This window comes from Bufo gargarizans, unplaced genomic scaffold, assembly GCF_014858855.1.
Source record: "Bufo gargarizans isolate SCDJY-AF-19 unplaced genomic scaffold, ASM1485885v1 original_scaffold_2172_pilon, whole genome shotgun sequence".
Taxonomy (NCBI): domain Eukaryota; kingdom Metazoa; phylum Chordata; class Amphibia; order Anura; family Bufonidae; genus Bufo; species Bufo gargarizans.
In genome coordinates, this window is record NW_025334673.1 from 183,106 (window position 1) to 198,253 (window position 15,148).

General features: G+C 42.1%; 2 pseudogenes; one reads left to right on the forward strand and one right to left on the reverse strand.

Annotated features, from left to right (window-relative positions):
- LOC122924047 overlaps window positions 1-5,092 on the reverse strand; it is a 61,447-nt pseudogene extending 56,355 nt beyond the window's left edge.
- The window catches only part of LOC122924049, a 54,429-nt pseudogene that overhangs the window by 1,093 nt on the left and 38,188 nt on the right, over window positions 1-15,148 (forward strand).

The following is a 15,148-nucleotide window of genomic DNA, read 5'->3' on the forward strand; positions in this document are numbered from 1 at the left end:
CCTCCCGCGAGAGGCGAGATTTCCTGTGAACGCGCGCACACAGGAACGGAAGGTAAGCGAGTGGATCTCCAGCCTGCCAGCGGCGATCGTTCACGGCCAGCTGGAGATCCGAATTTATTAACCCCTAACAGGTATATTAGCTGCTGTTCTGATAACCGCGTCTGATATTCCGCTACCTGGTCCTCTGGTGTCCCTTTTGTTAGGATCAACCACCAGAGGACACAGGTAGGTCAGTAATAAGTAGCATCAAACACCACTACACTACACCCCCCCTGTCACTTATTAACCCCTTATGAACCCCTGATCACCCCATATAGACTCCCTGATCACCCCCTGTCATTGATCACCCCCCTGTAAGGCTCCATTCAGACGTCCGTATGTGTTTTGCGGATCCGATCCATGTATCCGTGGATCCGTAAAAATTATACGGACGTCTGAATGGAGCCTGACTGGGGGGTGATCAATGACAGGGGGGTGATCACCCCCCCCCCCCCCTGTAAGGCTCCATTTAGACATTTTTTTTGGCCCAAGTTAGCGGAAATTATTTGTTTTTGTTTTTGTTTTTTCTTACAAAGTCTCATATTCCACTAACTTGTGTCAAAAAATAAAATCTCACATGGATTCGCCGTACCCCTCACAGAATCCAAATGCGTAACATTTATTAGACATTTATATTCCAGACTTCTCACGCTTTAGGGCCCGTAAAAAGCCAGGGCAGTATAAATACCCCACATGTGACCCCATTTCGGAAAGAAGACCCCCCAAGGTATTCCGTGAGGGGCATATTGAGTCCATGAAAGATTGACATTTTTGTCCCAAGTTAGCGGAAAGTGAGACTTTGTGAGAAAAAAAAAAAATCAATTTCCGCTAACTTATGCAAAAAAAAATAAAAAATTTCTATGAACTCGCCAGGCCCCTCATGGAATACCTTGGGGTGTCTTCTTTCCAAAGTGGGGTCACATGTGGGGTATTTCTACTGCCCTGGCATTTTATGGGGCCCTAAAGTGTGAGAAGAAGTCTGGGATCCAAATGTCTAAAAATGCCCTCCTAAAAGGAATTTGGGCCCCTTTGCGCATCTAGGCTGCAAAAAAGTGTCACACATGTGGTATCGCCGTACTCAGGAGAAGTTGGGGAATGTGTTTTGGGGTGTCTTTTTACATATACCCATGCTGGGTGAGAAAAATATCTTGGTCAAATGCCAACTTTGTATAAAAAAATGGGAAAAGTTGTCTTTTGCCAAGATATTTCTCTCACCCAGCATGGGTATATGTAAAATGACCCCCCAAAACACATTCCCCAACTTCTCCTGAGTACGGCGATACCACATGTGTGACACTTTATTGCAGCCAAGGTGGGCAAAGGGGCACATATTCCAAAGTGCACCTTTCGGATTTCGCAGGCCATTTTTTACAGATTTTGATTGCAAAGTTCTTCTCACACATTTGGGCCCCTAGAATGCCAGGGCAGTATAACTACCCCACAAGTGACCCCATTTTGGAAAGAAGACACCCCAAGGTATTCCGTGAGGGGTACGGCGAGTTCCTAGAATTTTTTATTTTTTGTCGCAAGTTAGTGGAATATGAGACTTTGTAAGAAAAAAATAAATATAAAAAATCATCATCATTTTCCGCTAACTTGTGACAAAAAATAAGAAGTTCTATGAACTCACTATGCCCATCAGCGAATACCTTAGGGTGTCTACTTTCTGAAATGGGGTCATTTGTGGGGTGTTTCTACTGTCTGGGCATTGTAGAACCTCAGGAAACATGACAGGTGCTCAGAAAGTCAGAGCTGCTTCAAAAAGCGGAAATTCACATTTTTGTACCATAGTTTGTAAACGCTATGACTTTTACCCAAACCATTTTTTTTTTTTGCCCAAACATTTTTTTTTTATCAAAGACATGTAGAACTATAAATTTAGTGAAAAATGTATATATGGATGTCGTTTTTTTTTTTTTGCAAAATTTTACAGCTGAAAGTGAAAAATGTCATTTTTTTGCAAAAAAATCATTAAATTTCGATTAATAACAAAAAAGTAAAAATGCCAGCAGCAATGAAATACCACCAAATGAAAGCTCTATTAGTGAGAAGAAAAGGAGGTAAAATTCATTTGGGTGGTAAGTTGCATGACCGATTGATAAACGGTGAAAGTAGTGCAGTGCAGAAGTGTAAAAAGTGGCCGGGTCATTAAGGGGGTTTCAGCTAGCGGGGCTGAGGGGGTTAATACTGATGTGATCTAGAACTAATCATAGAGGACTTATACATATATTTATACTGATGTGATCTAGAACTCATCATGGAGGACATGTACATATCTTTATACTGATGTGATCTAGAACTGATCAGGGAGGACATGTACATATCTTTATACTGATGTGCTCTAGAACCGATCAGGGATGACATGTACATATATTTATACTGATGTGCTCTAGAACCCATCATGGAGGACATGTATATATCTTTATACTGATGTGATCTAGAACTGATCAGGGATGACATTTACATATCTTTATACTGATGTAATCTAGAACCAATCATGGAGGACATGTATATATCTTTATACTGATGTGCTCTAGAACTGATCAGGGATGACATGTATATATCTTTATACTGATTTGATCTAGAACCCATCATGGAGGACATGTATATATCTCTATACTGATGTGATCTAGAACTGATCAGGGATGACATTTACATATCTTTATACTGATGTGCTCTAGAACCCATCATGGAGGACATGTATATATCTTTATACTGATGTGATCTAGAACCCATCATGGAGGACATGTATATATCTTTATACTGATGTGATCTAGAACTGATCAGGGATGACATTTACATATCTTTATACTGATGTGCTCTAGAACCCATCATGGAGGACATGTATATATCTTTATACTGATGTGATCTAGAACTGATCAGGGATGACATTTACATATCTTTATACTGATGTGATCTAGAACTGATCAGGGATGACATTTACATATCTTTATACTGATGTGCTCTAGATCATGGAGGACATGTATATATCTTTATACTGATGTGATCTAGAACCCATCATGGAGGACATGTATATATCTCTATACTGATGTGATCTAGAACTGATCAGGGATGACATTTACATATCTTTATACTGATGTGCTCTAGATCATGGAGGACATGTATATATCTTTATACTGATGTGCTCTAGATCATGGAGGACATGTATATATCTTTATACTGATGTGATCTAGAACTGATCAGGGATGACATTTACATATCTTTATACTGATGTGCTCTAGATCAGGGATGACATGTACATATATTTATACTGATGTGCTCTAGAACCCATCATGGAGGACATGTATATATCTTTATACTGATGTGATCTAGAACCCATCATGGAGGACATGTATATATCTCTATACTGATGTGATCTAGAACTGATCAGGGATGACATTTACATATCTTTATACTGATGTGCTCTAGATCAGGGATGACATGTACATATATTTATACTGATGTGATCTAGAACTGATCAGGGATGACATTTACATATCTTTATACTGATATGATCTAGAACCCATCATGGAGGACATGTATATATCTTTATACTGATGTGATCTAGAACTGATCAGGGATGACATTTACATATCTTTATACTGATGTGATCTAGAACCCATCATGGAGGACATGTACATATCTTTATACTGATGTGCTCTAGAACCCATCATGGAGGACATGTATATATCTCTATACTGATGTGATCTAGAACTGATCAGGGATGACATGTACATATCTTTATACTGATGTGATCTAGAACCCATCATGGAGGACATGTATATATCTCTATACTGATGTGATCTAGAACTGATCAGGGATGACATTTACATATCTTTATACTGATGTGCTCTAGATCATGGAGGACATGTATATATCTTTATACCAGGGCTCGACAAATTTCCTTTGAATCTAGGAGCCAGCTAAAAAGGTTAGGAGCCAGGTTTTTTTTTAACCTCATAAGGCTGCATTCACACGTCCGTGGTGTGTTGCGGACCAGCGAATTGCAGGTCCGCAACACACCAGCCCGTCACCCCCATAGAAATGCCTATTCTTGTCCGCAAGCTACGGACAAGAATAGGACATGCTCTATCTTTTTGCGGAGTTGCAGACCGCAAATTCGGATGCGGACAGCACACTGTGTGCTGTCCGCATCCATTCCGTCCCCATAAAGAATGAATGGGTCTGCACCTGTTCCACAAAATTGCGGAACGGATGCGGACACATTTTGCGGACGTGTGAATGGAGCCTAAAGCTGTATGGGAGGGAAGGCGGCTATGGTGTCACACTATATAATAGGCAGCACAGCGGCAAGCACAGTTCATAAGGAGGTGCCACCATAGCCCCCCTTTATGAACTGTGCCAGTGCCACCTTAGCCCCTCCATACGGACTGTGCCTGCTGTCTGCCCCCAACTCTGAACTTTGGCATTTCAGTGCACACTGCTGCTAACTTACTGTGCACTTGCTGTCACTGTGTGGCATAGCGGCAGGCAGAGTAGATCTTCAAACAAACTGAATCCTGGAGGAGACGATAAGTCACTCTGTCTGCAGGATGACTGGTGTCTGGAGGGTGATGCTGGTTCGCAGTCAGGTCAGGTCACAGCAAGGCCAGCAGCAACAATAGTCCCGCAGCACAGCCGGCTCAAGTTCCTCTGCTGGGTGCACGGCTAGCTAGCAAATCAACCAGCACCCAGCGGACAGAAGCGCTCTAGGCTGCAAGCAGGGACTGTGACTGCCAGCGGAACATGGACTGTGTAAGGGGCCCATTAGAACACAGGGGAAGCGGTAAGGAAGGACCAGGACAGACTGTGCGAGTAGCGGTCCTCTTAACTGCAGTGAGCCTGAGGCAGTAGCGATCCTCTTTACTGTTGTCTGTGGCGGGAAGCGGGAGGGGCGGACCTACCAGACGCGGACTCGTGCGTGACACCGCGTCTACTGTGAACTTAGAGATACTGCGCCCGTCTGGCTGCTGGAGTGCTGGGCCTATTTTGCATTATATTTTCATGCCATGGCAAATACCCAAGGCGCCAGGACCAAATTCCTGGTCACCATGGCGACCTGGCGCCCGGGATTTGTCGAGCCCTGCTTTATACTGATGTGATCTAGAACCCATCATGGAGGACATGTATATATATTTATACTGATGTGATCTAGAACTGATCAGGGATGACATTTACATATATTTATACTGATGTGATCTAGAACCGATCATGGAGGACATGTATATATCTTTATACTGATGTAATCTAGAACCGATCATGGAGGACATGTAGATATATTTATACTGATGTGCTCTAGAACCCATCATGGAGGACATGTATATATCTCTATACTGATGTGATCAGGGATGACATTTACATATCTTTATACTGATGTGATATAGAACCCATCATGAAGGACATGTACATATATTTATACTAATGTGATCTAGAACTGATCATGGAGGACATGTATATATCTTTATACTAATGTGATCTAGAACCCATCATGGATGACATTTACATATCTTTATACTGATGTGATCTAGAACTAATCATAGAGGACTTATACATATCTTTATACTGATGTGATCTAGAACCCATCATGGAGGACATGTAGATATATTTATACTGATCTGATCGAGAACTGATCAGGGATGACATTTACATATCTCTATACTGATGTGATCTAGAACCCATCATGGAGGACATGTAGATATATTTATACTGATATGATCGAGAACTGATCAGGGATGACATTTACATATCTTTATACTGATGTGATATAGAACCCATCATGAAGGACATGTACATATATTTATACTAATGTGATCTAGAACTGATCATGGAGGACATGTATATATCTTTATACGGATGTGATCTAGAACCCATCATGGAGGACATGTATATATCTTTATACTGATGTGATCTAGAACCCATCATGGAGGACATGTATATATCTTTATACTGATGTGATCTAGAACCCATCATGGATGACATTTACATATCTTTATACTGATGTGATCTAGAACTAATCATAGAGGACTTATACATATCTTTATACTGATGTGATCTAGAACCCATCATGGAGGACATGTACATATCTTTATACTGATGTGATCTAGAACTGATCAGGGGTGACATGTACATATCTTTATACTGATGTGATCTAGAACTGATCAGGGATGACATGTACATATCTTTATACTGATGTGATCTAGAACCCATCATGGAGGACATGTATATATCTTTATACTGATGTGCTCTAGAACCCATCATGGAGGACATGTACATATCTTTATACTGATGTGATCTAGAAATGATCAGGGAGGACTTGTACATATCTTTATACTGATGTGATCTAGAACCCATCATGGAGGACATGTACATATCTTTATACTGATGTGATCTAGAACTGATCAGGGAGGACTTGTACATATATTTATACTGATGTGCTCTAGAACTCATCATGGAGGACATGTACATATCTTTATACTGATGTGATCTAGAACTGATCATGGAGGACTTGTACATATATTTATACTGATGTGATCTAGAATTGAACAGACATTAACCCTATTTTTTTCTGGGGGGGGGCTTTCCAGGCAAGCGTGATATATGGAGAGCTCCTCATCGCACACACATAGTTTGGCGCAGTCTTCCGTCATGACAACAGATGAAGTGACGCTGGTGAGTGACGTATCACATGGTTGATGTTATAATCTGAAATACTAAAAGCCCCTTTAGGTCTCCCGCACACATAACCTTTGGCGGTCCACAAACTGTAGATCCACAAAGTACAGATACCGGATATGCGCTATCCATCACTTTTTCGCTCCCTTCACTAGAACAAGCCTATTCTTGTCCACAAAACAGACAGGTATAGGACATATTCGATAATTTTCGGGACTGCCATATGGATGCTGACGGCACATTTTTGCAGACCCATAGAATTGAAATTGGTCGACGTGTCATCCGCAAAAAATGCGGATCAGACCCAGACCAAAACGACGGTGATGTGCGTGAGGCCTTCGGCACCTGGAGGTGACGCATCATTTCTATATTAGGTTATTATGTATAAAACTACTTCTAAATGTGATGGGAAAGGTGCGTCTCAATAATCCCGCTGCACCTCCTGCTGCTGCTAAGCAGAACTAGTCTGGCGGTATAAACTCTGCCATTTCTTTACCAAAACCTGAGAAGCTAAAGCCAAGTTATTTCTGACGTGTGTGCAGCCTGTCAGTCGGTATTCGTAGTCTTTTACAGTAACTTGGGTGTAAAACGGAGCCGTCATCACAAAATGCAGTGCAATCTGTATGCAGCAGGCTACAGAGCAGGAGGAGCTGGGCAGACGGATGCAGACTTCTGTGGACAAAGATTCAATACAACTTGTAATTTATAAATCTCTGCTTTCTCTTACTATAGCTGTACATGAGGGCTGTCTCATCAGTGATTGATAGTCATCTCTGTGTAAGTGTGTATACAGAGATAGCTGTCAGTCCCTGATATCTGTACACAGGGAGGTGTTATCAGTGATAGTATTCTCTGTGTAAGTGTGTATACAGAGATAGCTGTCAGTCCCTGATATCTGTACACAGGGGAGGTGTTATCAGTGATAGTAATCTCTGTGTAAGTGTGTATACAGAGATAGCTGTCAGTCCCTGATATCTGTACACAGGGGAGGTGTTATCAGTGATAGTAATCTCTGTGTAAGTGTGTATACATAAATAGCTGTCAACACCTCCCCTGTGTACAGATATCAGGGACTGACAGCTATTTATGTATACACACTTACACAGAGATTACTATCACTGATAACACCTCCCCTGTGTACAGATATCAGTGACTGACAGCTATCTCTGTATACACACTTACACAGAGAATACTATCACTGATAACACCTCCCCTGTGTACAGATACCAGGGACTATCAGTGATAGTATTCTCTGTGTAAGTGTGTATACAGAGATAGCTGTCAGTCACTGATATCTGTACACAGGGGAGGTGTTATCAGTGATAGTATTCTCTGTGTAAGTGTGTATACAGAGATAGCTGTCAGTCACTGATATCTGTACACAGGGGAGGTGTTATCAGTGATAGTAATCTCTGTGTAAGTGTGTATACAGAGATAGCTGTCAGTCACTGATATCTGTACACAGGGGAGGTGTTATCAGTGATAGTAATCTCTGTGTAAGTGTGTATACAGAGATAGCTGTCAGTCCCTGATATCTGTACATAGGGAGGTGTTATCAGTGATAGTATTCTCTGTGTAAGTGTGTATACAGAGATAGCTGTCGGTCCCTGATATCTGTACACAGGGGAGGTGTTATCAGTGATGGTATTCTCTGTGTAAGTGTGTATACAGAGATAGCTGTCAGTCACTGATAGCTGTACACAGGGGAGGTGTTATCAGTGATAGTATTCTCTGTGTAAGTGTGTATACAGAGATAGCTGTCAGTCCCTGATATCTGTACACAGGGGAGGTGTTATCAGTGATAGTAATCTCTGTGTAAGTGTGTATACAGAGATAGCTGTCAGTCCCTGATATCTGTACACAGGGGAGGTGTTATCAGTGATAGTATTCTCTGTGTAAGTGTGTATACAGAGATAGCTGTCAGTCACTGATATCTGTACACAGGGAGGTGTTATCAGTGATAGTATTCTCTGTGTAAGTGTGTATACAGAGATAGCTGTCAGTCACTGGTATCTGTACACAGGGAGGTGTTATCAGTGATAGTAATCTCTATGTAAGTGTGTATACAGAGATAGCTGTCAGTCCCTGATATCTGTACACAGGGAGGTGTTATCAGTGATAGTCATCTCTGTGTAAGTGTGTATACAGAGATAGCTGTCAGTCCCTGATATCTGTACACAGGGGAGGTGTTATCAGTGATAGTAATCTCTGTGTAAGTGTGTATACAGAGATAGCGGTCAGTCCCTGATATCTGTACACAGGGAGGTGTTATCAGTGATAGTCATCTCTGTGTAAGTGTGTATACAGAGATAGCTGTCAGTCCCTGATATCTGTACACAGGGGAGGTGTTATCAGTGATAGTAATCTCTGTGTAAGTGTGTATACAGAGATAGCTGTCAGTCCCTGATATCTGTACACAGGGAGGTGTTATCAGTGATAGTATTCTCTGTGTAAGTGTGTATACAGAGATAGCTGTCAGTCCCTGATATCTGTACACAGGGGAGGTGTTATCAGTGATATCATTCTCTGTGTAAGTGTGTATACAGAGATAGCTGTCAGTCACTGGTATCTGTACACAGGGGAGGTGTTATCAGTGATAGTAATCTCTGTGTAAGTGTTTATACAGAGATAGCTGTCAGTCACTGGTATCTGTACACAGGGAGGTGTTATCAGTGATAGTATTATCTGTGTAAGTGTGTATACAGAGATAGCTGTCAGTCACTGATATCTGTACATAGGGGAGGTGTTATCAGTGATAGTATTCTCTGTGTAAGTGTGTATACAGAGATACCTGTCAGTCACTGGTATCTGTACACAGGGGAGGATTTATCAGTGATAGTAATCTCTGTGTAAGTGTGTATACAGAGATACCTGTCAGTCACTGGTATCTGTACACAGGGGAGGTGTTATCAGTGATAGTAATCTCTGTGTAAGTGTGTATACAGAGACAGCTGTCAGTCACTGATATCTGTACACAGGGAGGTGTTATCAGTGATAGTAATCTCTGTGTAAGTGTGTATACAGAGATAGCTGTCAGTCACTGATATCTGTACACAGGGGAGGTGTTATCAGTGATAGTATTCTCTGTGTAAGTGTGTATACAGAGATAGCTGTCAGTCACTGGTATCTGTACACAGGGAGGTGTTATCAGTGATAGTAATCTCTGTGTAAGTGTGTATACAGAGATAGCTGTCAGTCCCTGATATCTGTACACAGGGAGGTGTTATCAGTGATAGTAATCTCTGTGTAAGTGTGTATACAGAGATAGCTGTCAGTCACTGATATCTGTACACAGGGAGGTGTTATCAGTGATAGTAATCTCTGTGTAAGTGTGTATACATAGATAGCTGTCAGTCCCTGATATCTGTACACAGGGAGGTGTTATCAGTGATAGTATTCTCTGTGTCAGTGTGTATACAGAGATAGCTGTCAGTCCCTGATATCTGTACACAGGGAGGTGTTATCAGTGATAGTAATCTCTGTGTAAGTGTGTATACAGAGATAGCTGTCAGTCCCTGATATCTGTACACAGGGAGGTGTTATCAGTGATAGTAATCTCTGTGTAAGTGTGTATACAGAGATAGCTGTCAGTCACTGATATCTGTACACAGGGAGGTGTTATCAGTGATAGTAATCTCTGTGTAAGTGTGTATACATAGATAGCTGTCAGTCCCTGATATCTGTACACAGGGAGGTGTTATCAGTGATAGTATTCTCTGTGTCAGTGTGTATACAGAGATAGCTGTCAGTCACTGATATCTGTACACAGGGGAGGTGTTATCAGTGATGGTATTCTCTGTGTAAGTGTGTATACAGAGATAGCTGTCAGTCCCTGATAGCTGTACACAGGGGAGGTGTTATCAGTGATAGTATTCTCTGTGTAAGTGTGTATACAGAGATAGCTGTCAGTCCCTGATAGCTGTACACAGGGAGGTGTTATCAGTGATAGCTATCTCTGTATACACACTTACACAGAGAATACTATCACTGATAACACCTCCCCTGTGTACAGATATCAGGGACTGACAGTATTCTCTGTGTAAGTGTGTATACAGAGATAGCTATCACTGATAACACCTCCCCTGTGTACAGATATCAGTGACTGACAGCTATCTCTGTATACACACTTACACAGAGATTACTGTCAGTCACTGATATCTGTACACAGGGGAGGTGTTATCAGTGATAGTATTCTCTGTGTAAGTGTGTATACAGAGATAGCTGTCAGTTCCTGATATCTGTACACAGGGAGGTGTTATCAGTGATAGTAATCTCTGTGTAAGTGTGTATACAGAGATAGTGTCATGGTCTTACCTTCCACTGTTCTCCTTCGTTTGACATGTGCTGGCGGCCATCTTGGTTTCTGGGTTTTTTGTAGCCTCCCACCCTGCGGCTTCTCCTTCCCACTGGGAGGAGCTGGATGCCTAGCTCATATATATAGGAGGTCTGTGGCTTCAGTTCCTTGCTTGGTCCTCCTGTGTTCACATGCTTCTAAGACTGCTGCTGCTTCTGGTTCCTGATCCTGGCCTCGTCTGACTACCCCGTTGGTTCCTGATCCTGGCTTCGTCTGACTACCCTGCTGGTTCCTGATCCTGGCTTCGTCTGACTACCCTGCTGGTTCCTGATCCAGGCTTCGTCTGACCACCCCCCTGGTTCCTGACCTCTGTCCACGCAAGACCCTGCTTCGGTTTAGCCATCCGTTTGGACTTTTGCTTACAGCTTGATTTTCAATAAAGCCTTCTTACTTCCACTTATCTCTTGTTGTACGTCTGGTTCATGGTTCCTTGACAGATAGCTGTCAGTCCCTGATATCTGTACACAGGGAGGTGTTATCAGTGATAGTATTCTCTGTGTAAGTGTGTATACAGAGATAGCTGTCAGTCACTGATATCTGTACACAGGGGAGGTGTTATCAGTGATATTAATCTCTGTGTAAGTGTGTATACAGAGATAGCTGTCAGTCCCTGATATCTGTACACAGGGAGGTGTTATCAGTGATGGTATGCTCTGTGTAAGTGTGTATACAGAGATAGCTGTCAGTCCCTGATATCTGTACACAGGGGAGGTGTTATCAGTGATAGTATTCTCTGTGTAAGTGTGTGTACAGAGATAGCTGTCAGTCACTGATATCTGTACACAGGGAGGTGTTATCAGTGATAGTATTCTCTGTGTAAGTGTGTATACAGAGATAGCTGTCAGTCCCTGATATCTGTACACAGGGAGGTGTTATCAGTGATAGCATTCTCTGTGTAAGTGTGTATACAGAGATAGCTGTCAGTCCCTGATATCTGTACACAGGGAGGTGTTATCAGTGATAGCATTCTCTGTGTAAGTGTGTATACAGAGATAGCTGTCAGTCACTGGTATCTGTACACAGGGGAGGTGTTATCAGTGATATTAATCTCTGTGTAAGTGTGTATACAGAGATAGCTGTCAGTCCCTGATATCTGTACACAGGGAGGTGTTATCAGTGATGGTATGCTCTGTGTAAGTGTGTATACAGAGATAGCTGTCAGTCCCTGATATCTGTACACAGGGAGGTGTTATCAGTGATAGCATTCTCTGTGTAAGTGTGTATACAGAGATAGCTGTCAGTCACTGATATCTGTACACAGGGGAGGTGTTATCAGTGATATTAATCTCTGTGTAAGTGTGTATACAGAGATAGCTGTCAGTCCCTGATATCTGTACACAGGGAGGTGTTATCAGTGATGGTATGCTCTGTGTAAGTGTGTATACAGAGATAGCTGTCAGTCCCTGATATCTGTACACAGGGGAGGTGTTATCAGTGATAGTATTTTCTGTGTAAGTGTGTGTACAGAGATAGCTGTCAGTCACTGATATCTGTACACAGGGAGGTGTTATCAGTGATAGTATTCTCTGTGTAAGTGTGTATACAGAGATAGCTGTCAGTTCCTGATATCTGTACACAGGGAGGTGTTATCAGTGATAGTAATCTCTGTGTAAGTGTGTATACAGAGATAGCTGTCAGTCACTGATATCTGTACACAGGGGAGGTGTTATCAGTGATAGTATTCTCTGTGTAAGTGTGTATACAGAGATAGCTGTCAGTCCCTGATATCTGTACACAGGGAGGTGTTATCAGTGATAGTAATCTCTGTGTAAGTGTGTATACAGAGATAGCGGTCAGTCCCTGATAGCTGTACACAGGGAGGTGTTATCAGTGAGTCATAGCATTCTCTGTGTAAGTGTGTATACAGAGATAGCTGTCAGTCCCTGATATCTGTACACAGGGAGGTGTTATCAGTGATAGTATTCTCTGTGTAAGTGTGTATACAGAGATAGCTGTCAGTCACTGATAGCTGTACACAGGGGAGGTGTTATCAGTGATAGTATTCTCTGTGTAAGTGTGTATACAGAGATAGCTGTCAGTCACTGATATCTGTACACAGGGGAGGTGTTATCAGTGATAGTAATCTCTGTGTAAGTGTGTATACAGAGATAGCTGTCAGTCACTGATATCTGTACACAGGGGAGGTGTTATCAGTGATGGTATTCTCTGTGTAAGTGTGTATACAGAGATAGCTGTCAGTCACTGATATCTGTACACAGGGAGGTGTTATCAGTGATAGTAATCTCTGTGTAAGTGTGTATACAGAGATAGCTGTCAGTCCCTGATAGCTGTACACAGGGAGGTGTTATCAGTGATAGTAATCTCTGTGTAAGTGTGTATACAGAGATAGCTGTCAGTCCCTGATATCTGTACACAGGGAGGTGTTATCAGTGATAGTATTCTCTGTGTAAGTGTGTATACAGAGATAGCGGCCAGTCCCTGATAGCTGTACACAGGGGAGGTGTTATCAGTGATAGTATTCTCTGTGTAAGTGTGTATACAGAGATAGCTGTCAGTCACTGATATCTGTACACAGGGAGGTGTTATCAGTGATAGCATTCTCTGTGTAAGTGTGTATACAGAGATAGCTGTCAGTCCCTGGTATCTGTACACAGGGAGGTGTTATCAGTGATGGTATTCTCTGTGTGAGTGTGTATACAGAGATATCTGTCAGTCCCTGATATCTGTACACAAGGAGGTGTTATCAGTGATAGTATTCTCTGTGTAAGTGTGTATACAGAGATAGCTGTCAGTCACTGATATCTGTACACAGGGAGGTGTTATCAGTGATAGCATTCTCTGTGTAAGTGTGTATACAGAGATAGCTGTCAGTCACTGATATCTGTACACAGGGAGGTGTTATCAGTGATAGCATTCTCTGTGTAAGTGTGTATACAGAGATAGCTGTCAGTCCCTGGTATCTGTACACAGGGAGGTGTTATCAGTGATGGTATTCTCTGTGTGAGTGTGTATACAGAGATAGCTGTCAGTCCCTGATATCTGTACACAGGGGAGGTGTTATCAGTGATAGTATTCTCTGTGTAAGTGTGTATACAGAGATAGCTGTCAGTCCCTGATATCTGTACACAGGGAGGTGTTATCAGTGATGGTATTCTCTGTGTAAGTGTGTATACAGAGATAGCTGTCAGTCCCTGATATCTGTACACAGGGGAGGTGTTATCAGTGATAGTAATCTCTGTGTAAGTGTGTATACAGAGATAGCTGTCAGTCACTGATATCTGTACACAGGGAGGTGTTATCAGTGATAGCATTCTCTGTGTAAGTGTGTATACAGAGATAGCTGTCAGTCCCTGGTATCTGTACACAGGGAGGTGTTATCAGTGATGGTATTCTCTGTGTGAGTGTGTATACAGAGATAGCTGTCAGTCCCTGATATCTGTACACAGGGGAGGTGTTATCAGTGATAGTATTCTCTGTGTAAGTGTGTATACAGAGATAGCTGTCAGTCCCTGATATCTGTACACAGGGGAGGTGTTATCAGTGATAGTAATCTCTGTGTAAGTGTGTATACAGAGATAGCTGTCAGTCACTGATATCTGTACACAGGGAGGTGTTATCAGTGATAGTATTCTCTGTGTAAGTGTGTATACAGAGATAGCTGTCAGTCACTGGTATCTGTACACAGGGAGGTGTTATCAGTGATAGTATTCTATGTGTAAGTGTGTATACAGAGATAGCTGTTAGTCCCTGATATCTGTACACAGGGAGGTGTTATCAGTGATAGTATTCTCTGTGTAAGTGTGTATACAGAGATAGCTGTCAGTCCCTGATATCTGTACACAGGGGAGGTGTTATCAGTGATGGTATTCTCTGTGTAAGTGTGTATACAGAGATAGCTGTCAGTCCCTGGTATCTGTACACAGGGGAGGTGTTATCAGTCATAGCATTCTCTGTGTAAGTGTGTATACAGAGATAGCTGTCAGTCACTGATATCTGTACACAGGGAGGTGTTATCAGTGATGGTATTCTCTGTGTAAGTGTGTATACAGAGATAGCTGTCAGTCACTGATATCTGTACACAGGGAGGTGTTATCAGTGATAGTATTCTCTGTGTAAGTGTGT